Below are 13,391 nucleotides of genomic sequence, written 5' to 3' on the forward strand. Positions count from 1 at the left end.
GCTATAGATTGTTTGACTTTACCCAGTTGTCTAAACTCGAATGCATGTTTTAGTGAACAAGTTATCAGATCCTTATCCTCTGAACTCGGGTTGCAGGGAAAAAAAAAAAAAAAAAAAAAGCCTTCAGTTCTGCTCTGGACAGCATTTATAGACGCTCTTGAAGCTCTTGAAGCTGAACGCCCACACAGTGTGAATTTGAATGAAGTTGCTTTGGCACAAACCCCTGTAAGAGTAAATAAAGTAAAGGAAAGCTTCAACAATTGTTTTTAAATAACTTTTGGGCTAATAATTATGTTCTTGCCACTGTTTTTGATATATCACTACTTTTGGCTTTCTTCATCAAAGATTTGGCTTGTCAATTCTGACTTTCTTTTTAAGAGCTAGAGAAGTGGCAAAGTTGGATGGTGGGGCGATGGGGAGAATGGAGTTGGTTTATGTACAAGTTTGGACCGGAAAAGGTTTGTGTGGGGTGTGGAGGCTGGGAAGAACAATAAGAGGGGCCTTTGAGGGGGAGAAGGTTGAGGGGGGTGGGCAGGATTTTGACCTCCTTGGCAGCTCCCTTAACTTATTTATTTGAGTCAGATATTAATCATTGACTTTTCATGAATATATTTGTACAGCTCATTTGTATCTAAAGCACATTTTGAAAATAACAACAAAATAATTCCATAAAACATCCAAACTTTTTGCTTATTGAGCGTGCTGTTTTTTTCCGTGTCAACCAGTATGCACCCAAACACCATTTTAGGCACTGAAGGAGAGACCCAGAGTATAACTAGGTTGACTCTGTTAGAGACAAAATAGTTCATGAGCCCTAGCTATGAGGACATTCCATTCTCTCTTTAAAAGACACACATCTAAAGTTGGCCAATATTTTTTTAAACCTTTACAGCTGACAGAAGAAATTTGGACTCAAACGTCTCTGTTTATCTCCCTGGACTTAGGCAGCAATCACTAGGCTGAGGTCTTAGAGAAGCTTAGAAATTCATAAAAGTATACACAATTTCTTAAACTAGATGTTGTTTCTAACCTCAAATGCAGACGGTAAGTTTAAACCCTTAGCATTCAAATGCTCTTGATTTATTTATTTTTTTTTCCTAGACTAAACACCAGCGAGCAGAGCTCAGCTATCTAGTTGACAGACCTCGCCGAGTTTAACAGGTATGGACCCTTTCTTGCCCTAGCATGGTGTGTGGACAATTTACTACCTAGTAAAATGTAGAAAGTAGGTATAATTATTTGATATTGAAGTATAAAGTATACAAAGTATTTTAAATTCAGTCAGGACAAAAATGTCGATACTTTTTCCTATACTACACATTTTTATAGGAGTATATTTCATTATATACAATCATAAGATATTTTTGTCAGTGTACATGGCTTACATGGCTTATGATAGTTTTCATAACATTTAGATGTATATTTACATCTGTTTTATGAATGAGATGTAAATATATACTTTAGTCCAATCATAGAAAATGGCTAAACTTTACCACGTCTTAAGTATTTAAGTTGGCCATGATCAATTTTCAAAGAGGCAGGCTTAGGTTATGAAAACTAGCTTTATGCAGAAATAAAGCCAACTAAGAGGTCTGTGAGTCTGCAGCACACATCTGTGACCATGTGGTGGCAGAAGATGTTTTCTGTTTCTTCACCTTTTTTATTCTAATATTGGCATTTTTGTACTTCTAGTTCTGCATTCCAAGAAGCTGACATAGTAAGCTCTAAGGACAGTGGTCATGGAGACAGTGAACAGGGAGATAGTGATCATGATGCCACCAACCGCGGTCAATCAGCTGGTAAGTGTGATCAAAGGGCAATCTAAGTGCTATCTTTGATAGTTTTTTTTTTTTTTTAAATGAATCTAGAAAAGATGGTGTCCTAGGTAACTTTCTGTCAGTTTTGATTCTGTCAGAAAGATGATGTCATCTTATGTTGTTGTGTGCTCAAAGAGGAGTATAAAAATGTAAAATTGCCTTGGATAGGTGAAATTAGGAAATCATTGTGGAACATCTTTCATTTGTAATGTTCTTTAGTGGAATTATATTGCATACAGAAAACCATAGATCTTTCATCTGGTCCGGTCCCCAGTCTTTCAGTTAATTAGGTATTATTAGACTTATTTATGGGTAAGGTCTCTGAAAATAAATGAAATTGATTGACCTCTACAAGGTCACAGAAGATAAATGGACGATTGGGGTCCTAGTTTCCACAAATTTCTTAATTCCCTAGTAATGCACTTTGTGATCCACCAAAGTATTGACCTGAGAGAAGGAAAGCTGACTGTAACTCATGGGTGGGTTGAAAATAGGGTTTCCAATCTTGAGTCTTTGAGCTTCAGGACACAACTAAACATGTGTAATGTGTGTTCTTGAAGCACCTTAGGTTTTCTTGTATTTTTCACAGGGTTTGTGTTCTGTTAAGAGTTGACTCTGAGTGTCTTTATATGTGGACTGATAGTTACTGATGAGAAGGTGCAATATAATATTTTTTGTTCACTGTATTGTGCTTCAGTTTTTCCTCTAAATAAGTTCACACCTTTAAGGTTTATATTCGTTCTAATTACTAATCCCAAAATAAATGAAAAATGTTTTTTAAAATGAAAATTTCACAAATTTCTGGTTTTCTGTTACTTCATTGGATTTCACCTCTGAAGGGTGCTTGTTGAAGTGTAAACTTTTTTCTCCTGATTTTGCGTTTTATTTGGCACACAAGGAAATAGAAAGGCTAGTCGATTTTTGTAATATCTAAAAAATATTCTTCATTGGACAATCTCTGGAGTCCACACGGCTTGCTTGAGATTTCAATCTTGATTTTGGTTAATAATACTAGCCTAGGTGACGGGGTCTTATTTTTAAGGTGACATTAGTCCTCGAGAGCATCCATTCCTTAACACACTTGGGCGACCTCTGAACAGGGCTGAGGCAGTGTGTCAAAGGGCAGTGTACACCCCATGGTGGCCTGGCAGCAAGTGGTTGCTACAAGCCTCTGACTTGGCCAATGTGTGCTTGTGTCTGAGGCTGCCTTAGCCTTGGGAAACCCAGGCAGGATGAAGGGGGAAAAGGCTGCTCAAGGGTCTCTTTATATTGCCTACCAAGTCATTAATATGCAGACCTAATGAGACTTGAGAACTGCCAAGAATCCCCGGAGGTCCCTGCCCCTTGCGGGCCGTCACGCTAAGTGAACAGAGCATCTATTTAGTGTCTGGGAACCTGACAACAAATCAGATCTTGCCAGAAGTTTATGTGCAAGTACAAAGTCCCTTTCATTTTTGCCCTATATATGGTATATGATTTATTGTCATCTTTTAAAAAAAAACTATACCTTCCGAATGGTTCCATTTCTAGTCTTTCTTTGCAGTTTCCAACTTAACTGCAAGCCTTTTAAAACAAGGTGTCTGAGAGAAAAAAATGAATATCTGCTACATGTTTTTTGGATGCAGTTTTCTTCTTTCCCACCCACCCCCTTTGGTTTTTTCCGTAGCACTCCAATCTCAATGAACATTTCAATTAGTTTAGGTCCCTTAGACATAATGAGCCATAATAACCTAACCAGAAGAACGGGAAAACAATAAACATCTGCAGAAAGGGCTAAATTTGCAAGATAGATGGGAATACATTCTTATTGATGTCTTCCCACTAGCTATTTTATTGCAAAGGCACTCAGTATTTCCATTTTGGTAATGTTTCTTTCAAATTATTTGAGATGTCAAAGCATTTAGGGGAATATTAAAATGTAAAGTATTCACTGAAAAACATTTTGAAGAAGTCAGTTTTTCTTTTCTTTATCAAAATGGTAAATGTTCTCAGATCCCAAAGCTCTTGAGCATGTAAAGTATCAATTACAGAATTACCAATCCATTTATGTATTTCATTAGTAGTTACAGGGCAACCACAACATACTAGGCACACTAAAAGCCGTTTTAGTTGTAATAAAGCACTTGCACTAAGTAAGTTGTACCTTGTGTGTTGAATCACAACCAGAATTATATGTCTAATTTATTGTAGAATGATTTTAAGTGTTTTCTTTTAAAGTTTTAAGTCCTAAATGCAGAAAATTAAAATGCATTTATTTAATGACTTTTTTCAGCCCATACTGATGTTGTATATTATACATCCCACAGTCAGTAGCTTGAATGTTTTTTAAAAAGTTAAGCCCGTTTCACAAATACATCTGTTTTATTTGTTGGTAAAGCCAGGTAATAATGATCTTCCAAGTTCACAAAATTCATAATACCATTTATAACCCTTCTGTTTCAGGTTAAGCAAATTTTAAAAAACCAAAATATCACACTATAAACAAACCCCACTTAAGTGCATATTAAATGGGGAAATTAAATTATCAGGGGAAATTAATTATTAAGGAAATAATCTTGGAAAGATAAAAAAAATTCTGAATTCTTCCTTGCAGTTTGTAGTTCATCCCAACGACAGTACCCACACTCTTTAGCTTAGAGCTTCACTTGCTCAAACTTCCTCTTCCTTTATTTTCTTACTTTTCTTTTCCTGTGTTAGTGTTACTTCATATTTATTTATTTGGGTATGCCTTCTGTTTATTCTTTATGAATAGTTTTCTTTTCTGTTCTTTCTCTTCCCTCCCTTCTTGCTTTCTCTCCTTTCTAAGCCATGTGCAGTCACCAGTCTTGTGCACAGAAGGGCTTTAAGCACGAAGGCAGCTGCACAGAGAACCACATAAGCTTTTTCAGTTTTCCACTGCACCTGGCTCCATGTGTGAAATTCTTGGGCTTGACCACTGCTCTGTGCCACTTTTCTTTCTATAGCCTTGTCAAGGTGCTTTCCGTTTTTTTCAGTACACTATTGATGTATTGGTTAGGTATGGCAGGAGTCCAAGGAGATGTGGTAAATGCATGCATAAACCATCACAAGAGGAAAAACTGACTAATCACAGCTTGAAGAACTAAAAAGGTAGACTTAAAAATATATATTTTCAATCTTCTTATTAAATCATTAGATAAAAGATAATTTTTCCCTTTCGGTTTATAACAGTTTTAGTTACATATTAAACATTTAAATATAACTGGAGTTATATCTAGGATCTCTTAGTACTGAGAAAGTTTTCCTTCAATTATTGAATACCTATACTATAAATAACATTAGAATTAATTATGAATTCGTTCTTTTAAGAAAACATGCTGAAGAGGAGAACTCTGAAGAGTGATTGAGTTACTTGTTATACTTGGCCTAAAAATTCTCAAGTATCTCTTATAAATTTTTCTTCATTTGTAAAGAAGTTTGTCTACTAATGTTTAGTTCTTAGCCAGCAATTATGAGATCCAACATTATGTATGGTCAAAATTTGGCTGTAAATCTAAAAAGTAAAGTGACTTCAATGTCATTACTTTCAAATTAATATATTAAGCCACATACCACTACAATATCAGCAAGAGAATTATTGGTTTATCATAAAGTACAAACATCATTTTCCTTACTCCAATAAGAATTTAAATATTGGCAAATTAATTTTTAGCTTTGTAAATAAAATGATTTCACACCACTTGTTTTCAAAAACTTATTCAGGTTTCTTTTGAATCCCTGAACTACAACTTATAATGTGAAGGGATTTTTAACTGGGAAAATATGAAAGACAAAAGTTTGAGAGAAAACTACTTTGCAAAATAAGTAGGGACACCATTTTGATATACCTTTATTTTTTCATGAGTTAATTATGTTCATGAATATCTGCTTCCAAACATTTGCTTAAAAATTAGAGAAATGTTTATAGTTATAGTTAGCATTTCTTAGTTTCCCATTATTAGGCAGTTGAGGGAAGACTGGAAACTTCCTAAAAAAATGAAAGTTGGTTTATTTAAAACCGATTTATCATACTTAATGAAGGCATGTTACATGATAAAGAAATATGCATGCACTTTTTTTATTATTATCACCAGAAGCCAGCACCAGTTGAATACAACTCTAATATTATTAAAATCACAATTTGTTCTCATTGAAATTATCCACTTCCTCTGACTTTAAGGGACAAATTTAAAAATATGTACTTTAAAAATTTATCTAAATATATCTTTGCATAACAGGCAGTCTATCACGTCAGCTGTCATGCCTTGCAGAACAGATTATTTCTGAGGACTGGAAAAAATAAATAAGTGGAAAAAGAGATTGCAAGTAAAAAAATATGTTGAGACATTTCTTGGATATTAAGAAAATTTAAAAATGAGGTTTGTCCTGTACTTTTCCTATTCTACAAATCCCCAGCTCAAAAGTTAGGTCATTTGAATGAAAAAACATGTTAACATTAAATCTTAAGTTTCCAATTTGAGCCAGTTAAAACATTTTTAAGAGTAAAGCAAAAAATATGTATTTTAACATGTCATAGGTACATGTCAGTTCACTAAAACTTAAATGTACCCCTACTTATTTGGTATTTGTGGTAATACATTTAATGAGACTAGTGATAAATGATAGAAGAATAATATTGGTCATACAGTTACTCCCTACGGTGAGAACCCCTGCAATGTGATACATTTATTTGGCTCTCAAACTATATATCTAAATGAAAAGTGAAAAAAAATCCAATTTCAATTAATTTCTCTGTCACTTACTTGAAGTTTATTGACTATGTTATGTTTCCTTTCATTTCTATGTCTGATGTTTCCTTTTGAGAATAGATCCTTTGGTTTTATCAATAAAGGTAGTAAAACACCAGGCACAATGTGAGCTACTTCATCTTTCATTCTAGTTATGTAATCCGGTATGTATTATTGCTAAGGAAATTCCACTCTGAAAGGATCAATTCATAAATTTATTAAACACCTTATATACAGTTTTTTCCTTTTGTTGAGTGAATTTTGTTCTTTCACAAAACACTTTTATATAATCCTTTTTTGTTATGCACATGCTCTATAATTTGGACAGATTATAAACTGATAAGAACCATATTATATCATCTAAGGAATTTAATCAGCCTCTAATAGTTAAGACAGACAGAAAACCACAGGTTCCCAGAGGAAAAAAATGAGCATTATTGAGTGTAAACTACCCACAAAATAATTTCCACCAAAAGTACTTTTTGACATCATAAAGCAACATCTTTATGTGAACATAATCACTTTTTAAAAAATTCTGTGCGATATTGCAATATTCACAATTAGAAGAGTACTTGACCATGGTTGCAGAAAAAGAAGCGAAAAGATTTTATATGGTCTTATTTGGAAATTTTAAAATGATATATATACTAATCACATGAAGAAAAATTGTATTACTTGCAGATTTTGCATTAGGATCTAACTCTACCAGATCTAATTAAACAATTTCATCTTAAGTTGAATATAATTCCATCAACTCTTCAAATTGTAGTATCTTAAATTTATTTTGAAAATAATTAATTTCTCATAATAATTTTACTCTTAATGATAATTTCTTCTGTGGGGGAAAAAGCCTTTTTTTCTGCATCACACCATTAAAGAAGCAGCATTTATAGCAGAGTGTCAAAATAAAAATCTCTTCTCTGGGTCTCTACTTATATACTATGTTCTTATATATCAGAGACATTCTCCTTCCCTTTACTTTTTCTTTCTACATATCTTCTTGTAGAACTAGGATAAATAACTGAGCTTCTCTTGAGTGTCTAGTGGAACATTTACATGTCTTACATGTGTTCTCAGTTAGATTCCTTAATACCAGCTTCAGCTCACGTTTTCATTCCTCAACAGTTCGCTGATCAGTAATTTATTTCCAGACTTATGCATGACAATTATCAATGGAATGTTATAATCAAAGTCAGACTAGGCATTATACCCAGTTTAATTTAAAACAAAGAAGTCATTAGATAGTGAGATTAATATATGATAAAAGACTTGGTGTTATTTCTTTAAAAATATGTAATTAACTGTTCTTAACTCTAAAATACTTGTAGATAAGCTAGAATTTTTTTTTAGAATTTTGAAAACTTATTTTTTATGCATGAAAACCTTAATGCATACTAGCAAACATACACAAATCAATATATAAGTGAATACTGCCAGGAGTTTGAAAACTAATACTTGCTTAAGGGCTCAAATTGTTTGTTACACTTATAGAAGTAATAATCAAGTATGTTCATTAAATAAATATTTTTCTGTTGGCTAAAAATATCCCAGTTTTTCCTTACTTGGCATTTTCTGAAGAGCTTCTTCTGTAGAGATAAATCATACTTCGGTTATTTCAAATTAATCTCGTTTTGAAACATATTTAGTAAATGCGTTACTATGCTTACGAAACATTAAAACACTATTTTGTTCATGTGCTTTTCTTTGCAGTGCTATATATCAAAATGAATATCAAATAGTTTTCTGTAGTACTCAAAAATTCTTATACCTTGCTTAAGAACCTGAATGAACTTTCTTGATCACAATCAGTTAATTAATAGTCTTGTCAATCTGAGGAAGACAATGAAATCTGAAGTTGTCTTTAGAAATCTTGCTATTATAGGATTAGTTAGTAGTTTTGTGTTGACTGGGACAAGTATTTACAACAGAGGACAAGTAATAAGGTAACTGTCAATAGTATCTGCAGCTGGTTCACTCTGCATTTGGTTACATTGGTTTCACTAATTACAGCCATTTGTTCTGGGTTTGTCTAAGGCGGTAAATAATAAGTGATTTGTAGTAATATGGATTACCAGAGTGCCAATGAGAAATACTTTTAGGAAATCATTTGCTTGGAATCTCAGAAAACGTGCTTTTAGCTGCCCATGTAGTCTTGTTTTTGTTTGATATTTACTGGTTTATCAATGTGTATGCCATATTTCTGTTGAATTTATCTGTTTCTTGTCTAGAGCCTATAATCTAAATATCATTGCTGAAGGTTAGCATGTTTCTTCCATTTTTTGTCTTTACGAAAAAAAAAAATCAGCAGATTCATCATATTAGGGTTTATGGATGGTGAAGCCTTCACACCTGCATTTTCCCCCCTCTGTATGAACTTCACAGAGATTTAAAAAAAAAAAATATGCATTCTTTTTCTCCTTACCATTTCCTGGTTCTTTGAATAATTTAGAGCAAACATTTCCACCAGCTCTCAGTAGTTTATAAACATCTTTCTCAGACGTATCTTTGCCAGAAGTCTTGCCCTTCATATTTGCAGATCATTTGTCTTTTAAAAATGATGAACAAACTGATAGAAGGAGACTTTTGGTTCCTATCAATTTACGACCAGAAGTATTTGCTAAGATATCCTCACCCATCACTCCTGATGCTACCTGTATCTTTACTTAAACACCAAGTAACTAACTGGTCCTGTTACTGAAGGCTACACCTGTAGTTTCTTTCTTTCTTTCTTCTTCTTCTTTTTTTTTTTCTGTTTTCTTTTCTATTTTTGCTTACAGGTATGGATCTCTTCTCCAACTGCACCGAAGAATGTAAAGCCCTGGGCCACTCAGATCGGTGCTGGATGCCTTCTTTTGTCCCTTCTGATGGACGCCAGGCTGCCGATTACCGCAGCAACCTGCATGTTCCCGGCATGGACTCTGTTCCAGACACCGAGGTGTTTGAAACTCCAGAAGCCCAACCTTCGGCTGAGCGGTCCTTCTCCACCTTTGGCAAAGAGAAGGCCCTCCACAGCACTCTGGAGAGGAAGGAGCTGGATGGACTGCTGTCTAACACACGAGCGCCTTATAAACCACCGTATTTGAGTAAGTATCACACAAAAGGCTGTATAAAAGTATTCCCTTTGAGGAAATAAAGTTCATCATTGCTCTTGATCAAAACGGGACTCAAGTTGCATTTAGAAATGAAGATAAAAGTTGCATACAGGCAGCACTTTAGTATAGAAAAAGGAACAGACTTAACAGGAAGATAGGTCCCTGTGTCAGGGTGTCATTGTTGACCGCAGTAAAGCACAACTTGTGCGTCTGATGAAAGCATTTTTCAAATGTTCCTCATGTTTCTGTAGGATGTGTCTTGCTTGCTTGATTGCTGTGTTTTGAAGGGTTAAATTATGGTGGAACAAGTCCCCTCTTGATCTTCATCTTCTTTTCTTACTGATGTTAGTCTTTTCCCCCAGTCATCCTTTCACCCTAGTAAGGGAAACACATGAAGCCAAATCCAGAGAGCCGTGCAGGTGTCATTTCATTCAAAATGATTTGAGAGTATCTCAGTGTGCAGTCGAGTCTGATCAGAACCAGTGGCCCTCTCTGATGGAAGAATGTCAGGACCTTGATAGTCCTGGTTTATTTAGAACAGTAGCTTCTTCTAACACGCAGAAGCTGCTAATTGCACTAGCTCGTTCAATATTGAGACCATATACTCTAAGTGGATTATTTCATACAACCATTATGAACAATAAAAATGATCTGAGATTCTGTAGTATGTTTCCTTTGAGGATCTTGGGAATGAACTTTTCCCATTATTCTCTGCCATGTAAAAATACTTTCCTTTTATTTCATAGGTAAATACTACTGATTATTCAATGTCTTGGTCATAGTGTATAAACATTAATTAATAAAGATGAAACTCACACCAACTCAATCAAAAGATGACTTTTATCATGCATTGGAAATCCTTTTACATGGTTTCTTTCATCTTCTAGTATCATTAAAAAAAAAATTCATGGAGCCATGAGCTAGAGGCAAAAGATGACACAAATTATAGATGTATTGTGTCTTTTATAACTGATGAAATAGGAAGGAAGACATTTTTCTTTTTAGAAACTTAAAGGAAAGGAGAATCTGGAACATAGAGTTGAGCCCTAACAAATGTACAAGGTGAAAGGCACAGATTGAATGCAGGAGGCTGTGGCTGCTGGTCTAGACTGGTAACGAGAAGAGACAGGTGCCGTACATAGGATTGAACCTGTGGGTCTTCAGATGCATGGAATGTGATGGCAATAGTGATGATATGCACTACATGGAAGACTGTGTTTGGCTTTTAGAATTATTTAGAGCACCATTACTCCGGCATGATGTAGCACTTCTGAACCAAAAGGTTGTGTCATCCTATAAATCTTTGATAGTTGTTTAGCTTTATTTGTTAAAAGTTATATTGTATAACTTTACAAGTTATATTGTATGAGGAGCGCACAAATACATAAAGTATTGAGAAGTCAAAGATGTAATCTGAATTTACATGTTCATATATATTAAAGTGAACTAAAGTAGCCTAAAATCAGATTTAATAGGTGAAGACTGTAGTGTAGTCCTTGTCCCTCAAATTGAATTCTGAAATTAAAATTTTGTTGTTGAAAATACAACTTTTCTAAATTTTTGTCAACATATTTCACTATTGTTTCACTGCAGAATGCATAGTATAGAAACAATCAGTCATCTTGAGGCAAAAACAGAAAGCGTTCTTGATTCAGAGGAATCAAAATTTGTAGTTTTTAAAAATACAAGTGTTTGCTTTCTGTTATCTGGTAAATCTACTTCAAATATAGTAGAATATCAGCTTGCCACTCTTTGATCTTAGTGAGTACCAATCTTCATAATTTTCACTTACACATACAAACAGAATTTTAAATATCTACAAATGAATTTACTCCACTGATTTTTTTTAAATTTTAATAATCACAGTAACAATGTATATTAAGTAAAAATTCCACATTTATTTTAATGCAGATTTCTCTACATCTTAAGAAACTAGTATTTTCATTTAGAAATATTATTTCAGAGATTATGAAATTTCTTAGCATATATGTGTTTCTAGAAATAAATATATTATTCTAGGAATGAATTTATTATTTTGCCAGGTAAATTTAGATGTGTTTGCATATTGTTCAGACATACATGTCAGAATAAATTAGTTTTTAAATATATAGTTATGTGTATATATACATATATTTTTTCACACATTTTAGCTGGCTTATACTGCTCAAAATTAAGGGTTTGGGTTTAACTATGACCCGAATGGAAAATTAGCAGAAAAATGTTTGTATTAATATTATCTTTAGTTCTTCATACAACCTTAATCATGTAAATATTTCTTTTTTTTTTTGTTATACTATCTCCTTAGACTCATACAATTATATATAAAATTACATCTTAGTTCCAACTTAATAGGCATAGATTGGATCTTAATCTAATTAGATAATCTAATATTACACACTATATACCATATTTCCTGATCACTTTTCACCCCTGATTCGTATGGTGATAGGTTTTAATACTTGTGTCATTTATCATCAGGAGTGAAAATATTCTCATATTCTAAATTATAAAGCACGTCCCTTATGTAATTAAAGAAGCTAAAAATTGACACTAATTACTTGCTTTTAATCAGAATGTTTAATTATTGAGGTTGCTGTTTTTCTTTTGCTAAACATGTATTTCGTTTTATAATGAACATAATATACATTTTGATGTTCAGGAAAGTACCTGTATATGCAGTTATTTTTGTAAAGCTCTAAAATACCTAATAAGACTGCCACCGTCACTTATAAGAAGATGACAAGGAAATGGTGATATGGCTAAAAATATAACTGAGATCATTGTCTATACAAGTAACTTTTAATTTCTATACCTCTGTTAAAGTTAAAATCTACAAGAAGTCAAGTCTTAGACAAAATTAGGTGTAGTCACACATAAAAAATGTATTTTATGTTTATCCAGATGCCTAAATACAGTTGTTTCCTTTTCCATGAAGAGTAGGCAAGATTCACTTAATCAAATGAAATGTTGTTTAAAATTACTCTTAATTTTAAACTTATCTCTCAATAATTCCTGAGTTAGTCATGAGCTTCATTTTTTATTTTCATTGGAAAAGAAGACACAGAAAGATTGAGAAAGTAAATTTAAATATATAGAATATAGCCATATATTCTAAACATTGTTAAATTTACCTGAAAATGTTATTTTTAGTTCACTTCACCTTTAATTTTTACTAAACTAATAAAAAATATTAAAACACAATTTTAATTTTTAATTAAAATTAGGAATTGCTTTCCAACTTTAAATAATAGTTTTTAAATGTTCTCTGGAGTTTTAAAATCATTCTGTTTTTAAGGATTTGTTTAATATTACAAATATCTCATTTAAAATAATTTAATCTTTCAAATGACAACAGTGCCTTATACATAAACTATTTGGATAATCTCAGTCAATGAGAAATAGAAAAATAGGTAAAGTTGAGGAATGTGATTGATAAAAACCAATGTAGTTTATATAATTTTGAAAAAATCCCAGTAATTATGGTAATACTCAAAAATAATTTTGTTATCATTCTTGATTCTGCCCTTACACTTTGAAGGTCACATCTTAAAATTATTGTCACTGAATGAATATGTTCAGTTCCAGCTGGCCCAAACAATGCAGTAATAAATGCATAATGACGTGTTACTTGGAAACTTGTTGACTTCTTAACAATAAAATAGTCAATTCCTTGATGGTCAAGTTTATCATGAGATGACCAATGAAATTACATCCAAATTATATTTGTGAAAAGTTTT

General features: G+C 33.0%; 1 pseudogene across 1 annotated transcript in view; it reads left to right on the top strand.

Moving 5' to 3' along the window:
- Positions 1-13,391, top strand: part of LOC306669916 (protocadherin-10-like) — a 59,885-nt pseudogene that overhangs the window by 3,628 nt on the left and 42,866 nt on the right. Inside the window, exons 2-4 of the transcript XR_013766747.1 lie at positions 1,102-1,161; positions 1,693-1,799; positions 9,340-9,645. The product of XR_013766747.1 is annotated as a protocadherin-10-like (transcript). The remainder of the gene's footprint in view (positions 1-1,101; positions 1,162-1,692; positions 1,800-9,339; positions 9,646-13,391) is intronic.

This window comes from Sciurus vulgaris, assembly GCF_902686455.1.
Source record: "Sciurus vulgaris genome assembly, chromosome: 9".
Classification (NCBI taxonomy): Eukaryota; Metazoa; Chordata; class Mammalia; order Rodentia; family Sciuridae; genus Sciurus; species Sciurus vulgaris.